This window comes from Anas platyrhynchos, chromosome 1 (assembly GCF_047663525.1).
Source record: "Anas platyrhynchos isolate ZD024472 breed Pekin duck chromosome 1, IASCAAS_PekinDuck_T2T, whole genome shotgun sequence".
Lineage (NCBI taxonomy): Eukaryota > Metazoa > Chordata > Aves > Anseriformes > Anatidae > Anas > Anas platyrhynchos.
In genome coordinates this window covers 132,040,219-132,067,172 of record NC_092587.1, presented here as the reverse complement: position 1 = coordinate 132,067,172, position 26,954 = coordinate 132,040,219, and the positions used below count along the sequence as shown (strand labels likewise).

Genomic DNA, 26,954 nt, shown 5'->3' with positions numbered 1-26,954 from the left:
TGCTTTAATAAAAAATGTTACAACATCAGTGTTGAACTTTTAAAAACAACAGTGAGCCTTTGTCTTTTTGGTTTACATCATATTAGTGCAGCCCATTTCCCACCTCCCATCATCGCCCAGTTCCTTCCAGTCCACATGGCTTGGGATAGTATCCTAAAATAAACATCTTCCATCCCTCTGTCTGGGCTCTAGAACTCCACCCTGAAAAAAAAAGTTAAAAAAAAAAAAAAGTTAAAAAAATAAAAAAGTTTCATGTAACACTTTGTTACTTTCTATCTTGGAAAAAAATCTGATTCCTTAAGCTCTCTGGCTGCACCAAGAGGGCCCACCACATCTGTGAAACTCATTGACTGTGTGTACCGCCACAATATGAAGCAAAATTTCAGCTTTATGAGCTTTAGCTTGTGTGAAGCCCAGCAGTAACGTCATCAGAGCCCTGTGGGCATGGCAGGGAGGACCAGCAACAATGACATGCTGTAGCCTTTGTGGGAGTGGGTCCAACAGGGCTGCACGCTCCATCTAGAACATTGCTGAATCTCAACGCAATCCAAAATACCATTCGTATTACAATATTTTGAGCTGCCAACCACTGGTAAATTTATTGACTGTCAAGCTAAAAAAATACAGAGATGTCAGCCATTTATTTTATTATACTTTTGGATGGCCATTATGGAGGCAAGATAGAGTAGGAGAGAAAATACCTTCCCTCCTCTCTTGAGGCATGTTTCCAGATTACTGGAGTGGACTGACTGCTCTTACTTGGATATTTTTAGTAGTAGACACACAGCTGTACAGTATGCCATATATGAAAATGCAGCATGGATTTATGGATTTTTGAATAGGAGGTCTGCTTCAAAAATATCCTCTGACCTTCACATGCAAATACAGGGAAGAGATACATACCACGTTGTGCTTTCAGTGCCCCAAGCACAACAGCTAACTAGTTAATGCATAATTATACAGCCACATGAAGAAAAAAAATCTTCCTCTGAGAGTCCAATTTTAATTATGCTCCAACCAATGACCCTTTTCAGCATTGATTTCAACAGGAGAAAGGCACATGACTTTAAAACTGCATTTCTCATACAGATGTAGGGACCAAGATGGGACCTGGAGTGTAGTTAAAGTTCTACCTTTTATTCTCCCAATTAATTCATGGCTGTGAATACTAACCTGGGGGGAGATTAGATAGCTTCTCTGCAAGTGCTATTTGAGCTTTTTGACTATTTCCGTGAATGAAATTCCAGCAATAAAAGTGATTACCACCTCACAAATTCTGTGGAGAGGATGCACTGCCTGGCACATTAAATTGTAAAATCTCTAATTACATGTTGCAATAAGCAGCCAAATGCTGCTGTAGCAACACACCACTAAACACAGTCTCCTTTTTGAAAGGTGTAAATATAAACAACAGACTTCTGCCACAGCTGCACTGGCTGATTTTAAGTAACCAATGCGTTTTTTTGTTTTCTTGTTTTTTGTTTTTAACTGTTCACCCACAGGGTCCAATTCTCCAGTGATTGACAGCACTGTAATTTAACTGACTTGGAACAGTTCAAGTCCCCTCGCCCACAAATGATGGTAGAATCCAATCGATGGAGGGGGTAGGGGTTTTCACACAAGAAAATACAGCTCACTCTCTTGCCCAGCATAGTGGGAGAAGAAGACACAGCAGATGTGTCTTTCCTCCTGATTCTAAATAAGCTTTCTCTGCTTCCAATATATTTCTTCAGCTTGGTCAGAAAGCTGTCCAAGTGTATGAAGGCCAAAGAGGTCACTGAAAGCCATTGCTTTTTTATGGGCTGAAAGCAGGAGGTCACAACCCTGAGCTTTAAAAAATATATTCAGGGAAGAATAAATGTCATAGGTAAGGCAAACTCATATTCTTCCTTTCACTGTTTTCAGCTTTTCTATAAACCTATTTCCACTCAAAGTTGTGCTACATGTTCGACAATATTTGTATTGCATACTACTTCTTGCTTGTGAAAAGTAGACATATTTTCACTGTGTACATCATGGATGATGAACACAAAAGTCTGTGCTAAGCAAGGCTCTAGCTTTCTACTCCTGATGGTTCTGGAGAAGATGGATCATTTACATCAGAAGTGGTTGCAAGGAAAATCTGGAGAACCCCCACCTCAGTGTGATGGTGGAGCAGCCTGCCCAGCAGGCCTGCCCAGGAAGCATCCAGACCCTGACCCCAACACTATCGGCCAAAAATCCAGATAAGGCTTTATGCAGTACATGCCCTGCTACCCATAAAATAAAGGAAAACTTGAGACACATTTAAGCTCAGAAAATCACTATTTCCCAAAATAACTTCAGCTAAAAAACTTGCAAGGAGTGTTACATTCACGACAACAGTAAGAAAACACCTCCCGTCTCGAGGTCAGCCAAGAAACTGATCTACAAGGCAGTTCTCAGAAAACAATGTGATGGCTACCACGAGAATATTTTTTTCTTCAGAGTTGTGCTATAAGGAGCCAAATTTTCCAAAGAATTCACTTTTCATTTTGTCATCATAAGAATGGAATTTTCAAAAGATTTTATCAAAGCACGCGTTAACCCTCTGAAAAGCTGGCTGTTGAGCTTTCCAGACACAGTATTTAAAAGCATACTTCTGAATCCTGCAGGTAGCTGTAGACCTTGTACACATTTGGTTGCTTTTCCTTTTCCTCTTCTTGTATGTTCGATGCAGTTTTACTTTTGTGACACCTGGGCTTTTTCTAGGGAGCTTTGTAATTTATCTATATTGTATGAATGTAATTGTAATTGTAATTTATCTATATTGTATGAATAAAGAGGTTAACTGTGAGGAAAAGACACAGAAATACATGAACAAATCCTGCAAGCTGTCCACAGAATCAGGACAAAAACTTGGCCCCACAACCCACTGGACTGTACTCAGAGTTGCAGTTCTGTTTCCTGATGAAAATCAAACTGCAAGGAGGTGCTGACTGAACCAATGATCCCTTTCCTGCAGTGTGATGTTGACTGACACATGATTCTTAGAATTAAATACCTATATATTTTATAGATTAATATTTAAAATATCATGGTTGCCTAAATACCAACCTTTGCATTTTTAGTGATTTAGACATATTTTCAAGCTGGTGCTTTAGAGAGGTTTTATTCTGTTTCATTCTGAAAAGCTAGAATCATGTTAAAAACAGTTAAATCTTTGTAAGATGCACTTTTCTCCATTTTCTTTATAATGTTTACATTCTGTATTCTAAATTGTAAAATCCAAAGCAAGAGAAATATACTGCTAGAGGAGACAAATGCATGGATTTTGAGCTCTCAGCCTTCAGACATACAGTTTTTGACTTGGGCTGGGCACAAGAAGTACAAAATGTATGCTGAGAAACTGATATATATTCCCTCAGTTAAGAGAATGTTCTAAGATGTTTTTTAGGCGTGCTTCTGCATTTGTGTTACTATGCCACTGGATTTGGTGTTCTTCATGCAGGATCACTCAGGATCACTGCAGTCTTTGCCAGCATTTGAGGTAATGCTGCAGTTGCTGAGCTCATGAAAAATATGATAAGTGGGAAATGGATTTCCTTACCTGTCTCAAGGGAAGATGGGTAGAAACAGTGCTAGGGTGTCTGCCTTAGAACATGGTCTGAAAGGTTCATCTCTGACAGAAAAAGTGTAATTTGCATTCTATAGGCATTCATTTTGGATTATTTCAGGACATTTCTTGAGGTAGTCAGTAGTCCTTTTCTGCTTTTCAAGAAACTGAAACAGAGAAAAAAAAAAAAAAAAAAAAGGCCTAAAATGTGTTAAGTCATTGCAAGCAACTGAAACTGACTCCAAACTCAATAGGTAACGAATTTTGAATACTCATTTTTTTGTGAATCAATCAGAAAGTCCCACAACAGTCTACACACTGATGGAACTGAAATTATCACCTAACAAGGGAAGCCTCAAAATTTAAGCAGCAGAATGTACTACTGCAGAGAAATAGAATCAGCAGTTTCTGAACTAAACGTAACTCATTTCATTAGTCTTGTTTTACTTTTATACTTTCTCATTCCCACTCACCCCAAATAACTCAGAAGAATGAAAGCATATTATATGTATTTGAAAATCTTTAGAAGACATACTACAGTAAAATATCAATCAGCAGCTCTGGAGGAGAAGCTCATATCTCTCAAATGAGGAAGGGACTGTTTTGCTATAAACTGGGGTTGTCAAACAGTCTGCAAGGCCACTTAGATACTGGGTTTTCTGCAGTTACTCTGGTCAAGGATAAATGTTAAATGATCTGCAATTGAAAAGCTCAATATTCCATTATCAAATCTTTTAGGCAGTCAATACTCTATGACATTGGATTATCCTAGATTTATCAGCAAATAAATCACCGCCTTTGCCTGAACACACTAAAAAGCTAGGAGCACAAAAGATCATTTATATTTAGAACAGAAAAATCAGCTGATAAGTCTCAAACATGACTGGCTTCATAGTATTTTGTTAAGGACCTGAAAATCTTTAGTTCTCTTTTAAAGCAAACTATATTTGAATACTCATAGCAGTTAAACTGCCTAACAAAATTTATGATCAAAGGAAATGTGAAATAATTGCTAGTGGTTTGTGCAGCAAATGCCTCATACAAATAAAGGCAACAATATCAATAGAAACTAATTTGGTTCAAAATGTAAGGAAACAGACCTCACAGGGGGGGAAATAAAAAATGTATACATTCATGCTATCAATCCACAGTTATTTTTAAATTTCCACTGTGAAGTGACAGCCCCAGCAGAAATGAGTTCTCCTGAACAGTATGCTGATCATAAACGTGATCTGAGTAATAAGGATTTCAGATTTTGTTGGACATTTTCCACAGTCCTCTAGATGAGTCCTTAGTAAAGATTTCCCATGGGGGAGAGGTTGGGAAAGCCAAAAAACATCAACATCAACAAAACCAGGAAGTTCACCTCTGGAAGTCAATGTCAAAATTAAAATATATGACAGAATTTGACTTAAGTGGGATCACCACTTCTGTATATTTCTGCTACCATGATGATAAAGTCCGACTGTTCAAGAAGAAAACATGTCAGGAACTGAATCCCCTTATAATCATGGCCTTCCCATGCTCAGAAGAGCTGCTTCAATACAAGCTTTAATGTCCCTTTTTTTTTTCTTTTTTTTTTTTTGTGCTGCTCAAAAGTAGTGCAAATAATTTTCCAATAATGAAAGCAAGATTAACTTTCATGAAGTTCATGGTGTTCTATAGATCACTGTCATATCTCAAGAGTCTCATAGTATATTGCCAGTATCTACTGTGAAATAACTCATATGTATCACTTTTGAAGATTTCAATAAATTTGTCAAGAAGGTCACAAAAGCTTTGCAAGGAAATGCAAGTGAAAGAACTCATTGTCTGTGAAACTTTGAAAGGTTATCTGTAGTACTGACATCACCCAGATTTAAATACCGAAGCATCATAATCTTCACTATCTACATTACAGTGTTCATATATTCCAGACCTCAGACATCCAGGTTCTCTTGACCAAAATTCTTGCCCTCCAACAAAGAACAGTAAAAGTAAACTTTATTCCATCTGCAGGGTGGGGGTGAAGACAATGATGATTCATTACCACTGAACGCTGTTTGGAGAGTAAAAAGATGGCTCCTCATTATTGACCATGTACTTTTTGGTTCTCTGATGCCCTGTGCAGGAAGAAGACTGGCCATGGAAAATGTTGACAGTATTTAAAAGAACTGACAGAGACAAAATGAAGTATAACAGATTTTCCAAGTCGGTTGCATGTGCAAAGAGAACAGTCATGTTAGCTTTGCTGCACTGAGGTACACACTTGCTAGCAAACAGTATCCATTCTACACACCTCCACTGAAATTTATGGTATTGCCACATTCCACATTACCATAATACCACATTCACCATAAGAAGGTCCAGCCCTAAGATTCATGTAAATCTATGTATTTCCTAACCTGTTAAAGACAGCTTGGAATAACGCCAAACCACATACTTTAACCCTTGAGAAGCCACTTCTGGACACTAGCACTCCCCCCACTAACCTATCTCACCATTCATGGGTAAGCTTGTAGTGTAACTAAACAAAGGCCACTGCAACTTCATCTAATTGATGCTCATAATCTAAACTTGGAACAATCTGAAATCGTGCCAGAACACAGAATGGAGCCTTGTTAGCAGCACAGATGATCCTCTATCCGCAGAGAGAACACATAAGATGGTTTCTCATCTGGGGCTTATCTTCAGCATTTGACTGTGAGCTACATGGTCTTATGGAGATTATGAGAAATTTGCTAAAAAAGATGACAGGAGCAAAAGGTAATTTACTAAAATGTTTTGAGTCTTTCTGGAGTGATGCCACCAAAACCTGATGGGGAAACCTCACTTTCATCTGGCTTCTATTATTTTGGTGTACCATATGACAAGTTGTCCTTTCCTACCAATTCTCATGGACTATAGTTCTCATGGACTATTTAGAGGATAATAATGTAGATGCCAATAATCTGTAACTACACAGAGAGCTACCTTTCACTCATACAGTCACGTCTCTATGTATAAAGTAAGGTGAAGTGCTTCATGGACAAAGCACATGATGAGCCTCAGCAGAGAAGAAATTTCTAGTGAACAAACAACAAAAGCACATTCTGAAGATTTTTTAGAACTTCATTTGTTAGCCAGTGAACAAATACAGGTGAGATTCATCTGCTCTAACATAAACACAGGAATGACAGATATCTAAAGATGAGAGTGTCACTCTAGGTTCCCTTTGTATAATCAACCAGGAGGGAAACCTGAGAGCAACTCATTTTATCTGTGGGTTAGATAAATCACTTTGTGGAGATGTATGTAAAGAGCCTAAGTGATTAGCTCAAGATAAGAAATATAACATTTAGACGTCTATATTTGAATAATTCAGGATTTCTCACTAATACTGAAGAGTGTGGTAATGTCATGCTTAAACTACACTAATATCAGGTTGGCAAGAAAACTCTGTCTCTTTCTAGAGGAGAACACAATTGCAGTAAGTCGGTGTTTATTTTTCCTGCATGTCTTCTGAATAACAGCAGTACACAATATATCCCAGTACTGCTGCCTATGCAACTACATCTGAAACAAAGTGCTGGAACATGCCTTCAACTGTTTATGCCACCAGAAACATATAACACTTCATCAACCTTTGTCTATCATAGCCTTCCAGAATTTTTAGTCATTTTAAACAAACTTAATTGCCTTTTATGATGAGATCACCCACCTAGTTGACCAAGGGAAGCCAGCTGATGTAATATTTTTGGATTTCAGCAAAAATTTCAATAATTTTTCACATCAGATTCTTCTGGACAAAATGTCCAGCATACAGGTAGATAAATACGTATCATGATGGGTGAACAATTATCTGATCGGTCAGGCTCAAAGGGTAGAGTTCCAATGGGCTCCACTCTGGGGCCAGTTCTTTTCAATGTTTTTCATAGATGATCTGGATGCATGATTGAATGCAGTAAATTCAAAGATAATACTAAATTATGAGGAGCTGGTGACTCCCCTGAGGGTGGAGAGGTCTTACAGAGAAATCTTGACAAATTAGAGGGCTGGAAAATCACCAAACCCATTAAATTTAACAAGAACAAGAGCAAGATTCTGCCCCTGGTTATAGGGCAATCCCAGCTGTATATACAGACTGTGGGATGAGAGGCTGGAGAGCAGTCGTGCAGAAAGGGATCTGGGTGTTCTGGTCAATGGCAGGTTGAACACTGGCCAGCTGCGTGCCCTGGCAGCCAAAAGGGCCAACCATACCCTGGGGTGCGTCAGGCACGGCACTGCTAGCTGGTCAAGGGAAGGGATTGTCCTGCTCTGCTCTGCACTGCTGTGGCCTCACCTCGAGTACTCTGTGCAGTTTTAGGTACCGCAGGATAAAAGAACATAAAACAATTAGATAGTATTCAAAGGAGCACTATGAAGATGGTGAAGGGTCTGGAGGGCAAGATGTGTGAGGAGCAGCTGAGGCCCCTTGGTTTGTTCATCCCTGAGAAGAGCAGGCTGAGGGGAGGCCTCATGGCAGCCTGCAGCTCCCTCACGAGGGGAGCGGAGGGGCAGGTGCTGAGCAACAGGACCCGAGGGAACGGCATGGAGCTGGGACAGGGGAGGGTCAGGCTGGGGGTTAGGGAAAGGTTCTGCACCCAGAGGGGGGTCAGGCTCTGGGACAGGCTCCCAGGGAAGTGGTCACAGCACTGAGCCTGATGGAGTTTAAAAAGTGTTTGGACTACATTCTCAGACAAAGGGTCTGATTCTATGATTTTTGGGGTGGTCCCATGTGGAGCCAGGAATTGGACTCAATGACCCTTGTGGAGCCCTTTCAACTCTGGATATTCCCTGATTCCATGATTTGGAATCACAGTTATCTTCATAGTCTTTCTTGTAAGGACTCTCCAGGTTGCAGAAAACCATAAAAATCACCTAAATTTTCATGATAATGATTTAATACTTGCTTCTTTGCCATATAAGAGCTATCTGTAGTAGAAGAACACTATTACTGTTTTATGCTACCAGTTAAGTTTTCTCGCGATCTTGCCATAACACCGCATATTTGGTTGCTTCATGTTCCTGTGGCAGTCTGTATGACCTACCATTTCCCTGGCCACTGGCAAGAACTGCTCCCCTGTTCCCAGACAAAAACACTGCCTCTGTGAAGGTGGAAGCAACCCAGTAGTTCCTGCTCTGTGACTCTCATGAAAACTACTAAACAGACCTCTCTCTCTCTCTATATATATATAAAAAAAAAAAAAAAAAAAAGCAAAAAAAAAAGCAAACCTCAGAAAGTAAGCAATTATTTGTAAAAATAAATTTAGTAGCTGTGCTCTACAAGAAGGGCAAAGATCATCTCAGAAGCCAATCTACAGTTGTGGAGTGGGTTCCTAAGAAACTAAGAACATTCACAGCCCTCAGCGCCTCTCAAATGCAAGGCACATTTCTTTGACCTTGCCCTCACTAACAGTAATGCATAACATATGTGTTAAAAAAACACCAGAAACTTTACCAGAAGTGCTTCTCTGCCCCACCCAAGGAGTAGATGAGTGTGTGACAGATGTTAGTCATGTTCTTTAAAATGCTACTGGGAAGCATTCATATACTATAGTAATGAGTATGGTATAAGTGTATTACTCAGAATAATAAAGCTACACCAATTTTAATGCACATTTTCCACAGAAAAGAGCTTTCTGCTACTTATTTGTCATGCCTTATGATTGGAGACTAATAGTAAGAAAGGTTCTCAAAGCATCATTGGGTTTAGTGAGCAAAAGGTGAAATAAAAGGAGAAAGGTTCTTAAAGAAAGGCCAAAACCTGCATCATCCCTTAAGGCTTTCTCTTAAGATATATGAATCACAAAGGTAAATCAATTATTCATTGTGGTGCAAGAAGCAGCAGATCCATGCCTGCTCCCCAGACGCTCTTCTCTTCCAGAAAAGAATGAATCCAGGCGAGAATATGCAACCAGAGAACTAATAGATTTTTCATATCACAGAATTTCTAGGTTGGAAGAGACCTCAAGATCATCGAGTCCATATCCTCCGCTTTCAGACCACAAAAAGGGGTCCAGGTATAGAGTGCACACAAAAATAAATCTAATGCTAAGCTGAGTAACAGCACATATAAATGATGCTGTTTATAGATATCCTATCAGTACTACATGCTGAATAGAAGATAACAGAAACAATGTTTTAGCACTGCTAAGAATGAATTTGAGAAAGGTAAAGTCAAACTTGCAAGTTTTGGAAGAAAGAAAGAAAGTCCTGAAGACAGTGTGCTAGCAGTGCTTCTTGTGATATTGGTTTGAAGAGGGAGAGGGACCAAAGAGACTCCGGAGAATCCTTACATGATGAATGACTCCACAATTCTGTATGAAAAGCTGCAAGAGTCCTAACTGAAGTGAAGGTTATGTTCTCAGTGACAAGGCACTTCTGTAAAACCACGCATCATAAACCTGTAACTTCATTTTTCTTCATTCAAAGCCTTACTGATTTTATTTTCCCAAGTTTAGAATAGCCTGGATATTTATTTTATTTTCCCAAGTTTAGAATAGCCTGGACATTTATTTGAGTTGTCCAAGAATTGCACTCTTCTGTATAGTTTGCATGGTTGTCTGAGTATTCACATTCAGCCAATCTAATTTATTTTACTGTTCTTGAGTTCTGTATATTTGAATGTCTGGATTTTACAATGTACTAAAGCAATGCCAGAAAACACAGTATAGCATGACATAACATTAGATTTTGTTTTCTTTCCACCATGATAGAAAACCTGGATTCCAGTTGTGCAGAAACCAAGGGCAGCAAGACCTGAAAAGCAGGTTGTCTGTTGGTTAAAAGCTTTGTTAAGCTGACCTGTTGCACTATCATTTTTTGTAGATTTGATAGCACTTATGTATAATTTTAGAAGTATCTCTGATTTTAGGGTATTGTGTTTTTCCTCCCCACTCAATACTGGTGCAAAAATATGCTAGCAAAGTGTCACTTTTACATCGCCATAATGGAACTTCTTTTTTTTTATCACTAAGCTACTATGTTGAGGCAAGGTGCTAAAGTCCTGTGAAAAAAAATGGCTGCAATAGCTTAAAAGACTGACTTCCAAGCTTGTAGTGGCAGCTTCTAGTGAATAGATAAGATTTCTCTTTAACTTTGCCTCCAAGAGCTCAGAAATATTTATCTTTGGACCTGCTAACCTTAACATCAAAATTTGGACAAAGAGACTGGAATGGTCTTTAATTGTTTTGACTTAGATCATTGTATTTTCTAGGCTTTCTGCTCCAAACAACAATGTATCCTCTCCTTGAAAGGACTTCAGCGCAGCTGTGTTATATGCACATAAATTTTCCCTGGCTGTAAAAGCATTACCAGTAATAATAGACTCTTCCCTATTTAGAGGACTGATTTAAGGCACAGTTAATTTCAGATTTTTGCCTTCAGTTCCTTGCTTCTCTCTAGTAACAAAACTGTTTCCAAACAAAGCAGACAGCAGTCTCAAAGGCATTAGTTTAAAAAAAAAAAAAAAAATAGTTATCTGTGCTTTCTAAGACTTAATGTGAGTAAACCTGAATTCAGTATGGTCATTATTTCTCAGATCCAGAGGCTATTGATCCACAACAGCACAAAACCCTGAAACAGTGTGTGCTCACTGTTTCAATGCAGAATTGCAAACCAGTCACCTGCAGGGTTTTTTGTTTGTTTGTTTATTTTGGTGGTGTTCTTTGTTTTTATTTGTGGTTTTCTTTTTGCCATGTATCCTAACAAGCCCCAAAACTATGTTTTTTCTGTGTAACTAGCACTTGTCACAGATTCAAAAATCAGCTGCATAGCAGCACCTCTCCTGTTCTGCAGAATGTTTATGCTGGTTTGTCTCAGCTCAGCTACATACCTGTTAGTAGGTCCAGCAATAAACAAACACAGTAATAAGCCAAGATCCTTGTAAGTATTTCTGAAGCAGTACATTGAGATCTGTCTCTGTGGAGTCTGTTGTCATTACACATCACTGCAGGCTGACCAAAAGAAAAATATTTTGGCTTTTGGATTTTATAGCACTGCAAAATGTTTAAAACTGAGATAATATGTAGTGCTTTGCAAGGAGTGCTACATGAAATGGTAATACTTTGAGTCCCTTCACACTGCAACTTACAAAACATTCAGAAACATGAGTTTAATGCCAGCCATAATTTAGGTGTTTCCTTTTGTTCTATATAAGCAGCAGAGCAGTTATGTATGTGGATGAAAGTTGGTTTGAAAAACTTCTATTTGTTTGCACAGATGTTTTCTTTTTCTTTTTTCTTTTATTTTTCTTTCACTTTTGTTTCTGACATGATGCCTCTGTTTTTTTGGCTTTCCACTGTTTCTGGAAAGTACATTCACTTTTATGTTTTCCTTTCTTTGACATAGTTTTTATGTTTACCCAGCTTTTAGTTTCTTCAGAATCAGACTAGTGGGAGTTTCTATTCTATGATACAAGAGGTTGCTTTGGTGTCCACCCCCCAGAGATTTTGAGATTTGCTTTAATCAACTGTACCAATGAATATTTTGCTTTTTGCCAGGAAAAAAATGGAATTATTTTTCTAGACAGCAATTTTGTCCTTTTTTAATCCTCAAAGTCAAAAGTTATTTTTTTCTAGTCTGTAAGTGGAGGTCACCATGCCTGTACCAGTCTGGAACATTTCAGAAGACATAGGACTGCAGAAGGAGAAGCTTGTAAACAGCAGTAAGATGCCCTGCTGAGATGCATGTTTCTTCCCTCTCAGAACCTGTGCATTCATATATAAACTTATACGTACATATACATGTGTATGTATGTGTGTACATATATATACATATGTATGTGTGCATGTAGTCCATTTAAATGTTCTGGGGACAATTTTAGTGCAGAAAGATCTGACTGTGATGTATCAATCTTCTAGTGCATTAGCTACACACAAGTACATGTTATTAGCTGAACATGTAGGGCCATTTTCAGTGAAACTTCTGGTATTTAGCTGTCTCACTCTCAAACCACTGAGGAACAGAAATGCTGCAACATTTCTTTTCTGATCTGGAGAAAGGAGACAGGCTTCGTGTCACCCATCACCAGTGACATCTGCTGATCACTCAGAAGCACAATAACAGAAGGGAGACATGCAGCTAAACATTCTGTGCAATTGCCTTCCTCATCCACATCATTGAAAGCAAATCTGTGCTTTCGTCTCTATTTAATTCCTCTTTGCTCTCATGTAAATTTATTCCAGAAGCAGCTCCAATGTATTTTCCACAAAATGACACTGTAAGACTGCCAGATTTCTTCCTGCTGTCACAGTGCCTACTATAGATCTCTAGCCCTGACATTAACATTTAGGAGAGCTCTAGAGAAAGAGGTCAGCATTGGAGAGCCATTTGTGTACAATTACAATTATGGCTTTATCAGGATTTCTGTTTGGGGGGAGGGTAACCCAGTAGGAAATCAAAACAAGCACATGAGCTGCTTCTAGGTACTTTTCTGAGCTGAAATCACGGATTTTTGACTGAATATTTCACTGTGGTTAAAGAGCACAAAACATAGCTCAGGATATAGATGTGCCAAGTTTTTCACGGTCTGATTCGGCATAGAAAATTTTGGACCACACTTCTTACGCAAGCAGCACAGGGGAGGAGCAGCTGGAGGTAATATAATGCACTGTGGCTGGCTGCTTTGTGCTGGCCATTTGATGCAGAGTCATTTGCCCTGCAGCATAGGATTGGGCTCAGTTGTTATGAATGGTTTTGAAACGCTTATATGCCCCAGGAGACCAGCATGGAGTGTTTTAGTCCATAATACATGCCTCAGCCCTGTCTGCACTTGGAAACAGCCCCATTTCAGCAACTGGCTCAGCTGAACTGGAAGGAGGAAGACATGAGAGGGTTCATTATATAAATGCGTATCAGCAGAGGGGGGGTGTATTTATATAAGTTTGTGCAAGCATTGTTCTAAATATATCTTTCATTTTTTTCTACACTTTTTGAGAACTTTAAACTATATGAGGGCTTTTTTCACATCTCTGAACTCTGGACTGTCTTTTGCACTGCACCTGAGTAGGTCTTTTACTGTGATTATTAAGTGATTGAACCTTCATCAGCCCTTGCTTACTTAATTAGGGCCAACTGTCATGTGGAATATGGGCTAATTCCAATCAACCAAGGCAGGAATGGCCACTGGAAATTTTATCAGCATTTAAGATAAACCTTCGTCAGCACCATACTGGACCTTCAGTTGCAATGGCTGAAGTGGTGCGACTTTTAACCCTAAATCATGTCTATGCATAGGCCACTTAAAAACAAATCAGAAAGTATTTCAATTTTTCTTCAAGTAGGTACACAATTTCACTCAAAGTTTTAAAAGAGAATTGCTTATTTCATCCTCATTTGCATTCCCATCACATCACATTTGCACCATGGCTTAAAACACAGCCTTGAATGAAGGCAAAAACAGTCTTCTGCAATTTCCCAAAAAGGTCTAATTATTTCTGAAAGTGTGTTTAATTATTTAAACACACTATTGTTCTTCTTTCTATTGAATTTCTCCACAGTTTCACAGAAATTTAGGTGCACAAATTCTGCAAATTAGCCACATTCAATGCCTGTCCCCTCTTTCCCTCTGGAATGTTAATGGATGAACTCCAGCACTGACGATTCAGCCCCGCTGCACCGACACTTCCTGCTGAGGGCATTACGATATCACAGAAATGTCCCTGCCTCTTTTCCTGTTGCATACACAGTCTGTGCTGTTACTTTCCATCACATCACAGCAAGTCGACATGACATCATTTAAGCATTTACTTATCAGACAGCATGTCAACAGTTTAAAGGAAACATTTCCCTCTGCTTGCCTATCCACTATCTGAACCAAGCTGTGGTAGGCTTGTGGTAGATCATGCATATCTACAAAAGCAAGTAATTGAAATGATCCGTGGGTCAATATCCAGACATCTGTAATTTGAAATTACAGTGGCTTGTGCTGCACATGTTTTATAGATCAGCTTCTTTTTTTCCACCTTTGCATGATAAGATTATCATCAAGATGCAGCAGCAGTGTCGACATACTTAAGGATATCCCTGGAGCTTTTTATTTTAGATTGAAAGTAGCTTTTGAAGTTTATTAATATCTCAAGTGGAAGATAGAAAGACCACATTTTCAAGATAACACAATGTCAGTGCTAATGTTAAGCCCCATTCTTGTCTAGTGCTGTACCACTAAGTCACACAGTCTGTGAAAGTGTGTGCAGGAGGGTGTTAGGAGGAATGTGAGAGAATACTCTCATAAAACCCTAAGTACAGAGTGAACGAAAAAGGGAGCTGTAAGTTTAGATGGGTGAATGTAACAGCTGAACTCCAGTCAAGATAACTTCCTCTTCTCAAATGCAGAAATTCTTCTGCTTCTGCAGTTATGAGAAATAGCAAAAGAATCCTCTACCTCTATCTCTTTTGTTTATAGCTCCACTAGGGAGCAACATCTCTGTAAATAATGTCCACACAAGAAGAAGAAAAACTTAAATTTCTTTTTTTTTTTTTTTTTTTCCTGACTACATAGACTCATTTAGGGGAAGGGAGCCAAGAAGGGTTCAGCTGTCTGTGTTACATATATTTCCAAGTAACTTGCATATATTTGCTTTATATTTTCAGAGAATTCCAAAAAAAAGTGTAACTCTTTGGCCATAAGCCTGCAAATAAATCCTAGCATTTTCTCCGTCCAAACTGCAGTCATTGAAATTCTTGCAGGCATGCTCTAACCTAATTTTAAATTAAGTCTTTTAGGTTCGTTAGTCAAGCCAGAGATGACTTTTCAGTTGCTCTACTATTTGCCTGGTTTCACAGATGGATTTGCAGCCCAAGATACACCTCCCAGAACAGGTCTAATAGCATTTGCCCAGCTTACTGGGAAAGGACTGTTGTAAAAAGAAAATCATTAGACGAGTATCCCAGGACTTAAGCTATAGCTTGGTATTCTGCCTGTGTCTTATAAGTTATATGATGCCAAACAGGAAAATCCATCACATTTGCATTTCTCTTCCAAGAACACACTGGCCTAGATTGCCTTTGGGAAATGAACAGCAACACTTCCACAGCATCCCATGGCTCTCCCCCATCATACTCTCATCAATGGTCCTTCTGTGATCCCAAGGAAAAGAAGCATAAAGAAAAAGTTCAATTAACTGTTCTCATGACAACCACTCTGCCTTTCCTTCCCCTCTTCCAGAGAACAGACATGAACATGGAGATGTACATACTACTGGTCTGGTTTATATGGAGGTGAAGAAACTGCTCATACAGCTTTGTCCACTATTACAAGGAACTGTGTGCTGTAAAGGATCATGAAAGCATCCCTGCTCATTCCAGTCACGGAGGCTTAGCAAAGAGTGTCCTGCCCTCTGGTGATAGCAAACAAGGGTGGATGCAATCATAATGTTCCCACGGAAGAGATATTTCTAACCATGGGATCTATTGTCTCTGCAGACTTCTCCTGCTAAAATGACACACCCCAGTTTCTAACCTTTTCTACTCTGTTTCTAAACTACTACTGTCTTTCTGCTTGCAGAAAGAGCATGAAAACTTACAAACCAAGAGAGATCTTCTCTGCAGGAGAATCACAGAGACAGTTACAACCCATTTTGTGCCAACCAAGCTTTTCTTCTCCACATTCTCTGAGGAACTCCAAATTTGTGGCAATTTGTTGTGATTTAGTTATTATATCACCAATTATTTCCCATTGTGTATCTGTAATTTAATTTTGTCTTCCTAAATAGAGCACTGGGGACTTTTCCTTATCAAATTCCATTGTGATGATTTGGGCCATCTCTCCTAATTTTGAAACATGATTTGAATTCTGACCTTTCCTCCAAACTTCTAATTTACCCAAACAAATTTCCACATTTTAAATAAGTGAGCTCTGTTCCATCATGCATGTTAGTAATGAACTTGCATTTGAAAGAACATAGGCCAGAGCAAACCCTGGCAAGACTTCATTTGAAGCATCTTTCCATATTTTCAATAAAACACTGATAACCCTTCAGTAAGGATTTTCCAGCTTTAAGCTCTCTCTTCAAAATAAAATTTCATTAAGTAGTCAGGGAAAAAAAAAAAAAGAAAAAAAAAAAAAAAAAAGACAGTATCAATAGTCTTACTGAAGACATTTAGCGAATAGACTTATCAAAGAAAGAAGCCGGACTAAACTGACATGTTCAGAATAATGTCCTGGATACGCTAAATTTCAGCTCTTTGTGGTGATGCTCACTTGTCCTGCCAAAAACCAGTCATCTTTACTTTTCTTCAGGTCCTTGCCTCATTCATAACATGTTTTCTAATACTTGCAACAAATGGAGTAGTAGACAAACGTGTCCTTCAGCTCCTCCCCACTCTTGTTCTGATCTCTCAGTCTCTTCTTTCTCTCACTGTTCCTCACACCTCTGCTTCCATGGTAGTTTAACTGGGTATCCTTACCTGATTTCAGTACTAAAGTTGTCTGCAATAACAACTAAAAGAATGATGCAAATGGCTTTGCTGTATTTATCAGGACTGAAGGGAACTACCTTTTCTTTTTTCTAATTCATTCAGTTTTAGTTGTGGCTAAATGTTACACTGAATGGATCATTAACACATCTAATACTGCACAGGGAATCTGTTGTTTCTTGGCTGTCTTTAGCAAAGCCCATTTCTCCACTTTGTTCTTGCAAATAAATGAACCGTACTGAGTAAGGTAAGAGCTAGTACTGCGAACTCTATCAGTATGCTGAGGCAGCAGGTATTGGACACAGATGTACCTAAATAAAGTACTTACAAATACAATAGAAATTGTTTATGCTAAACACAAAACGATATGAAACTTTGTGGACAGTGTGCCAGAAAAAAGACCTAACTTGTTTTGCCACAGGGCATTGTGCAAATTACAGTGCTGGTTCACATGAGCCCCTACTTAGGTTCACTTTGTAAGAATGACACATACACAACCAGACCCCACATATTTGCACACAAACACACATACATACATTTCTTTAATGTGATTCTAAAGACTGCAGAAGCAACAGCTACAAAAGATAAATGCATGAAAAGAAGTTAGCCCAAATATATACACAATGTACTTGCTATACTCTGAGAAAAAAATCCTTCCCAAATCATTTTTGAAAGCCAAGTCTAAACAATATGAAAGCCTCCAGCAAAAGGATAGTCACCCAAAATCAATCAAATCAAAACAAACTCAGTTAAAAAAAAAAGTAAGTTAAGTGTTTGTTTATCCCAAGATTATCTTACTGTGTGGTTCCTTAAAGAAAACTCATAATTAAATCCATCAAAAGAAGATTTAGAATTTCATTGTGTTTCCCTATCTGCACATGTTTCCTTGTTACAAGGTAAATTCCTTCTCACGACAGGATCTCCAAGGTACAAAACAACCTTACAACTCAATTTCCAGATGAGAGTCAGTTCAGAAACAGTCCAAGGTAAAAACAAACAATCCAACACAGGGGAAAAACAAAAATGTTAGACCCCACTGCTGAGATAGGCTTTTTGTTATGTTTTTGTGGTTTTTTTTTGTTTTTTTTTTTGTTTGTTTGTTTGTTTGTTTTGTGGTTGTTTTTTTTTTTTTTTTGGGGGGGGGGGGGAATGGATGTTGTTTGGTTTTTGTTTGTTTTTATGTTTTGTTTTTTTTTCCAAAGCAATCATCAGTCTCAGCTCAACAAAAGTATTAAGTCATCGACCTATTCAATGGTCTCCAGTGTCAGAAGATTAATCAGTCTCTCTACACTTATTCTGAATTCTCCAAGTCTGAATATCTTCCAAAAAGAGTTCCTTACTTGAGCTGTACTTGCAGTACACATTTCCTCTTCCAGTGTGCAGTTTCAACACATTACTAGGAAATACTCACTGATGTCATTCCAATGGCTTTACCACAATGGAGGCCAAATGGATCTCGTACAAATCTTGCCAGCTGACTGGTGTGAAGCCCTAGGTAATTCAGAAGCAGCACAGTGATCCCTTTGTAGCATACGAAGTTACTGGTAAATTGCAGTAGCCCAAACTCCTGCACAGTTGCTGTCAGGCTAGCAAAGCCATTGTGTATGCAGCATGCAAGAGCTGATCAGGGAGGTGTTGTCCATGCAGATTAAAAACCAGCTCATGATTCTGAAAATATGTCAGGTCTCCTAAGACTTTTTAACTGATCCCTGATAAAGGAACTACGTCCATGTCAATAGATATACAGCAAATATTTCAGGTTACTTTTCAGTTCCTATAGCAAATATTTCTGTGTACTGGCAGAACTCCACCCCAACCATATTCTCAGGTGTGAGTTTTGCATACACCTTTCAAGACTAAAACAAACTGAAATTACTGCCTGTTATGGTTAATATCGACATGCCCTTTCTAATACATGTAATAGAGACAAGCAAAAATGGAGCTTCAACAGTTAAAGCCTGAACAGCCTAGCTAGCCAGCTGGCAAATTCTTAGTGATGCTGCCCATTTGTAAACATCTTTATGCTTTGATGAGGTGATGCGAAATGGTAGCTAGTATGTGTTTGTCAGAAGAAGCCATATCAGATTAAATTAATTAATTTCCTTAAGACCAGAAATAGATTTGTGGCTTCTTCCTCTTCTCACAGTAATTCAATCCCACTTACTTAGTAGCATGACGGACACCAAATGAATACTTAGGTGAATGTGCAGTGCAATAGAAAGCAAGGGGAGTACTTTTCCCACTGAAATCTTTACACCACGAGTAAGGCTTATGGGACTGGACCCATAAAGGACTGGGAATGTTAGAATTTAATGAGTTAACATGAACAGAGTGCTCTTTGCTAGCTATGCAGATTACTGTTACATCATTGCATATAAAGGCTCTTCCATTCACAGTATGTGCAGTGACCACAGCTGTGTACAGCTGGGATGACACAAGCGTAGGGCCAAATTTATTCCATTGCACAGCATTATCCAGTTCTGCCACAGAACAGGAAGGAAAATGGACTGCATGGCCCAGAAGGAAGCTTTTCCAAATGAGAGGATGCTTTGATTACTTATAAAAATACCTCAAGCAGTAGTCATAACATTTCAAGGAATTCCATAACAATACTTCATTTAATACTACTTTTCCCTTGAGTAATGCTGAATATTTGTATACCAAAAGAGTTTGAATATTCAGAGAGCAATGCTCCAGTGAGCAAATAATTAAAAATTCTGAACTTGAACATTCACAATAAATGTGTTGCAAAGAAAATAAACGTTCTTATCCTTGTTTGGATATAATGATCCTTCAGGAATGCTTCAATATTGTGATGTTTTCAGTCCTGGAAAAATGAAAATGGGCCTATTTTCCTAAAATGTTCCCTGCAAGTGTACATACGTAAATTACAGAATAAAGCATCCTCAGGTCTAGATTTCAAACTCCTGATCCATAATTGGATTTTAATTTTCTCTCACCAAAATTTAGGTGTGATGTTTAAAGAAAAGATAGAGTCCAATTTATTTTTTCTCTATTGATGAAATTATTAAAAGAGAAAAGGGTACTGTACATGTATATAAGAGGAATTTTGTTGAGCCATAGTATAAGCAGCTTTAAAAAAAAAAAAAAAAAAAAAAAAACTGAATGCATATCTGGCTGATTTGTGTTGGTAAATCTATCAATCTCTGACATAGCACCACTTCCTGAGGGCAAGTCCAAAACTGCATAATAAGGAGTAAACAAGAAGAAACATATTGTCAGACAATGCATGACAACTAAATACACCAGACAAAAAAGGAAATTGAATTTTCAGATTGTCAAAATCAACTCCCATCTGCACTCAGAGAATACATGCACATGATGCAGAAAACCGTCCTCACGACTACATGTAGGAAAGACAATGCAGATGACTCCTCCATCATCCTGAAGAAAAATACAGATACAAAACTGGATACATACAATACTGGAGTTATTCACCTATTCAGTTAGTTACATCCTACATCACTGTGGGTGACACTTCCTTGCCTAATTTGGAAAGAATTTCAATGGTATCAGTTAACAACCTCCTGCAAAATGATATTACCATACGAACAAGTTCTGTATTTGGTACACCATATTCCTGTCTAATATAACATTCATAAAATCTGTAAGAGTTTCTAAGATAATGCATTGCATTTAAAAAGTAACAACACAGGAAATTATAATACTTAGATTTCTTTTGTCATTTTTAAATACTTTTCTTAGTTTGCCTTCAAGACAGTGTTAATAGCTTTTCCTGAATCCCCTTTAATCCCAGATACATACTTATTTTTCACTCTCCTGGCAATGTGCATGTAGACGTTCACACATATTTGGTCCTTAGCACAGACAGGCAAGGCAGAATGTTCTTCAAGTTGCAATAAATTCTCCAGCCTGTACAACTGGCAGAGCTGAAATGCATGAATGCATAGGATTTGCACTTCCTCTAAAACTCTGGGGGAAACGTCCTAGCAACATAGTGAAAGAAAATGAGGCCACGGTTCCATAAAACAGCAAATCCATTTTAAGGAGTTGCACACCAGTGACAGAGTGCTGAAGTGGTGCAAACTCTAATAGACAAATTTGTAGACTTCATGCAGATTGGAGGCCACCTGGTGCAAGCTCTTGCTCAAAGCACAGCCAGTTAAACCAGTTGGTCAGGCCCATGTCCAGGCAGGTTTGAAACATCTCCGAGGATAGATATCCCACAGCCTCTCCGGCCACCTATTCCTGTGGCTGATCACACTCATGACAAGAAAAATGTTACTTACATAGATTCCGGATTTTACACATTCCAGCTTGTGTCTGTTGCCTCTCAGTCTATTTCCAAGAAGTGTTTAGCTCTGCCTTTTCTGTATCCTCAGACCAGATGTCAGAGAATCATAGAATGGTTTGAGTTGGAAGGGACCTTAAAGACCATCCAGTTCCAACTACCCTGCCATGGTTCTTTTGGTGCAGCCCAGGATACAATTGGCTTTCTGGGCTGGAAGTATGCACTGCTGGCTCATGGTGAGATTTTCATCAACCAACACTCCCAAGTCCTTCTCCTCAGAGCTGCTCTCAATCCATCAACCCAGCTTGTATTTGTGTTTAGGATTGAGCGAACCCAGGTGCAGGACCTTGGCCTTGTTGAACTTCATGAGGTTCACAGCCCCACCTCTCAAGCCTGTCCAAGTCCCTCTGGATGGCATCCCTTCCCTCCAGCATGTCAACTACTGTCATCTCAAGTTGATGAAGATGCAGCTTCAAAAGTACTGGATAGAGGGCAAGAATCACTTAACCTGCTGGCTAAACTCCTTCATCCCAAAGTGGGAATAACAATATTCGCTGCAAGGGCATACCACTGACTCACATTCAACTTGTCATCCACCAGGATCACCAGGTCTTTTTTGCTTTCCAGACAGTCATTCCCAGCCTGTACTCATGCATGGGATTATTCCATCCCAGACAGAGGATTTTCCACCAGGCTTTGTCAAACTTTATTCAGTTCATCTCAAACCATTTCTTCAGCCTTCCGAGGTGTCTTTGAATGACCCTCCAGTACATCAGCCTCTCCCCCTCAATTTAGAATAACCCAAAAAGAAGCAGAATGCAGTCTGTTCCATCATTCAGTTCACAAAGAGAGGTGCCAAAAGTACTGGCTCCAGCACTGACTCTGGTAAGACACCATCAGTTCCCAACAGCCAGTTGGGTTTTTTGTATCACTGTCACTACACTTTCAGCCTGAGAGTATAAAAAACTTTCTGCCCCACCTTCTTGTCCACTTGGAGGTAGGGGTTGGAACTAGATCACCTTTAAGGTCCCTTCCAACCTGAGCCATTCTATGATTCTAAGATTCACTTAACCAGTTCATCTTTCACCAGTTTGTCTAGAACAATACTATGGTAAACAAAGTTATAGCTTTTTCTAAAATCAAAGTTCATATTTGTTCAGATTTATTTTTTTTAAATAAATAAATTTGTCTTGGCAGAATAATGATGGATCAGAAATCATTTACCTTCCCTGCATCAGAATAAAGCCTAACTGTGGCATAAACACCATGTTGCTTGTGTTGGATAATTTAGCAAAAATATGATGGTGTGCTCACTCCCCATTCAGATTAATTTATATTTGCTGTCTAGTCTGACAGTGCACAGATCCAGGATTAATGTACATGGAGCTATGATCTAAATTAAACATGCTTTTTCTCCACAGCTCTGCCGACTCCTAACTCTCCAAGAAACAACATAATGCATTATTGTGAATAAACATGGGAGGCAATAGTTCAGACAGAGAAAAATGTCTGACCATGAAATGTAAAATTTATTTACCCAGCTGCATCCTTATAGAAAGAACTTTTCAATATTTTAATGAAAGAACAAATAGGGTGTGATTTGATGATCTGTGTAATTAAAAGGTGGTAAGTGGGCCACTGCAAAAAGAAAACTTTCAGGTAAAATAATGTCACAAAACATTTTCATTCCCTTATGCAATTAAACAGAAAATCATTATATTTTTTTTCATACAGAAGCAAGAAGAACAAGCCCAGAATAACCAGAAGTTAAGAACCATGTTTTTTCATGTTATATTTAAGTTCCACAGCCATCAAGTTATTAGCTTGTGCAGTTGCTTTTCTTGTGACCAGGTATCCATCCTAGAAAAATGAAACCACCGACATTCTCATGAATACCGGTGTATTTCCAGGAAATGGTGGATTTTCCTCCAATTCCATTACTTGACAGAACATCATTCGCAACTGATGATTTTTGCTCTTCAATGATTATTTACATTTAAAGCCCTGGGAACAATGATATCCTGGAAATATTTCTCCATCTGTATACTACAACCATAGCTTAGCATTCTATGTGCCACAGGATCCCAGTATTCATAGCATCTGGGTTAAATCTGACATATCAAATTTGTCTCTAATAGCCTCCTTTGACAAACCTCTGGCTTGTAAAATTGAATGGGTTTGAGGTCAAAATCCCTATATAAGGTTGCTTATTTGTTTAAAGATTTTTTTCCCTCTCTCACTAAACAAGGGAAGAGTTTGCTGTATAATTTAGATACTCTTTTATTGACAGCAACACAAAAAATCCTTTCTTAACACCAGTCTCACCCATAGAGCATTGTGTGACGTGACTTGATACACTGGCAGATTCTTTGGGATCTTTTTTTTTTTTCTTCTCCAGCTTTTCCTTTACTGTAGCTTGTCTAAATATATTTCAGTGATTTTTTTTTCTCATTTATTGCTTTTTTCCATTCGTGATCTAGCATACTATTGACATTTTTTACTTGTTTGTCTATATATAGGTTTTTGTTCTTTAGGTTCGAGGGAAGCTACTTTTATCCCGCTTTACAGATAATTTTACTTTTTGTTTGGGCTCAAAAATGAAAAAGAAGAGATTGAGATAAAATATCTCATCTCTTTTTTCAGTTGGCATACCCAAGAAGGTGAAGCTTCCCAAGTGCTGGTGGCACTAACATAATAAAAATATTTAATTTTTTACTAATAATTTATCATGATCTGCCTTAGGAGAGTTCACTAAGCCACAGTTCAGTGAGCTTGTTCCCAAAGCTTCCGGGCAGATAAAAATGTTTGGCATAATTATATAACTACACTGTGTAAAAAGGCTACATAAAGTTTCATAAAATGTTTGGTGTGTTAACATCTTTGCAGTAAAATAATAACTTTTTCATGTTCATATGTTGTTATATTCTTTTGTGTCAAAACACATAAAGCATATAAAGCCTCAGACTTTAACCTAGGTCCTGCAGTAGGGTCTCATGGATTTTCTTGTGCTATCACTCAAAAAAAAAAAAAAAAAAAAATCACAAAAACCATTTTGTTTTTAGAACGGGGCTGAATGGCCCATTACAGAATGAGACTAATAACAAAGTATTTCTATTTGCATTTTCACATATGCTTTCTTAATGTGCACATTTGCTTTGATCTACTTTTCTACCCTCGGCACATTACTAGACATTTACAGGGCTTCAGGCTCTCCCTTCAGGCAGGTGGGGAAGCGTTTTCAGGCTGCTGCTGCTGCTGCGGAACACGTGACAAATCCGCCAGCTTGCAGTCGTCATAACTTTATCCTAATCAAAACCGCCTTGCTCCATCCTGCATGCATTCCTCCCCTTCCTGTTCCAGGCTGTCTGGGGCTTTTTTCGGCAGCAGGCCTGCAGACATCGCTGGCTGGGCGCGGGGCTGACCTCATCTGCACGCCGCACAGCTGCAGCAGCAAGCCGCGTGCGCCATGCGTGAAACGGCGCATTTCTGGGCAAGCCGTGCACTCACACATGAGCAGGTCATCGGCATTCAACACTGAGCTGTGGAGGGCTTGGGCTTGGTGGGAAATGCCTGAGCGCAAGGTTTCTATTTCACTGTTAGGAATGAGAAGTAAAGCACATAATCCATCCCAGCAAAGGCATGTGAGAAGCAGCTGAGAAAAGCCTAGAAAACCCTGGAACACGCACAGCCCTGTGCAGGGAGTCAGACGCTTGGCATGGCGCAGTACACGCCAGACCAACACACTAGGTGTAGAGGGCCAAATTTTAGTTCACATAAACAAATGACTAAACTAAAACAACTAAGCTGCTATATATTAAAAGCCTTCTGAGATTTGCTGTTGCTGTTTGCTGCTATAAGCCTTTCACTAAAGCACCCAAGGGGCAGAACCATGTCTGTCCACCTGCCTGCCTTTCATCATGTCCCTGAGGGCACCACCATCCCCCGGGCTCCAACCCTGCCTGTGTGCCTGTGGCCCAGGACCCCCCGCCACCCCTGGGGCTGTTGGGGCTGGGAGCCAGTGTCCAGGCTGGCCACGGGCAGGGGGCACCATGCTGAGGGTCCCTGATGGCAGCCCCCACAGAGTGCAGGCGGCCTAACATGGCGGCTCCTGCACGCCTAGGCCTCATGCATGAGCTTCAAAAAGCACTTTTTTCTGAAGAAATCTCCAAATGCAGCCAAACAGGCATAGCCTTGCTTGGTTCTCAGGGACGGGGATGTGCCTGAGAGGAAAAGGCTGTAGCCTGTCTTGTGTTGATGTGAAAAAATAAATAAATTAATAATAATAATAATAATAATAATAATAATAATAATAATAATAATAATAATAATAATAATAATAATAATAAAATCCCACTCTGGGTGTGACTACTCCAACCCCTGCACCACAGAAACTAGTGTTGATTGCACAACTGCACCTTGCTGGGACAACTTGCCAAGAAAAAGCACAGTTTGCAGTGGACAGTATCCAAAACCCAAGGCCTCAGGACTATAGAGGAAAAAAAAAAAAAAAAGAAAAAAAAAAGAAAAAAAAATAGACTGCTGGAAATACATTTCTCTCACTGAATTTTCTCCAATTTTGTCACTGGATGTAAGGTGAAGAGGAAAGGTGCCCCCAGCCATGTGATGGAGGCAGGACAGACAGCTGGCAGTCATGAAGATTGTGAAAATCAGTGTTTGAAAAGCGTGGGATAGCTGTGGAAGTGATACAGTATAAAGGGAAAGATATGGAAAACACAGTCGTCAGACACAGACCGACAAATATCATGGATATTTTTAGTCTATGGCAGTTCTGAAAAAAACACTGGGGGAGGAGAAGGGAATGAGGGAAGAAAAAGCAGTTGTCAGTGAATTGAAATTCCTGTCAGTGTTGCACAGATTTCAAAGTAGAGCTTTTTTTTTTTTTTTTTTTAATGAAAGTAGAGTTCTAGGCAGGAAATCCGTTTGAATTTAAAAAATTGAAAGTTTCATTTTGAAAGTCAAAGCAAAATATTCAGATTATTTTGGCATGGTTTAGATGTTATAAAACATGAAATTCGACAAAGTCTCACAAGTCCATAGACTATTTTTGTGCCACTGAATCTGCATCTTTCCATGGAAAATGTTTCAGTTTTAAATATTTATCCAAACCTCATAACATAGATGTTTTGTCATGACAGGAATTACAGTAGAAAATTCATAGCATTTTTTGTGTCCAAACATTGCAGTATAATTTGCACAATACGCATTTTCTTCTCTTATATACCACCAGAGTACCATGTGTCTTCACTATAATATAATGAGTTTGAAAGCAAAGATTACTCAGTGTATCCATCACAGCATTATATTATTTTTTAACACTCCAGAGAAATCAATGGAGTTTAAAGTAAAAAAAAAAAAAAAAAAAGTGCAGAAAGCATATTTAAAAGCAATGTGAATCTGGATAAATTTCACTAAAATTGTAATGGAGTTTTCAGCCTTCAGCTGCTGTAAATAAACACCATTCTTACAGGAGCGATGAAAAACAGGGATGCAATGTAGCCAGCGCAGCCCAGTGAAAGACCTTTAGTTTTATTGTCCACAAGCACTGCGGGAAGAAAAAACTCTCACACTCAGCTATCAAAATACCATATCCCAACATGCCCTGGGATTATCTAGAAGCCAAGCAAGGTGTTTGACATGAAAAAATTATGGTCGGCCTTTGGTCATCTGAAA

General features: G+C 38.9%; 1 long non-coding RNA gene across 1 annotated transcript in view; it reads right to left on the bottom strand.

Moving 5' to 3' along the window:
* LOC140000002 (uncharacterized) overlaps positions 1–26,954 on the bottom strand; it is an 81,800-nt gene continuing 54,846 nt past the window's right edge. Inside the window, exons 2-3 of the long non-coding RNA XR_011805349.1 lie at positions 3,569–3,741; positions 1–201 (exon numbers count right to left, since the gene is read on the bottom strand). This is a non-coding gene — a long non-coding RNA (uncharacterized lncRNA). The remainder of the gene's footprint in view (positions 202–3,568; positions 3,742–26,954) is intronic.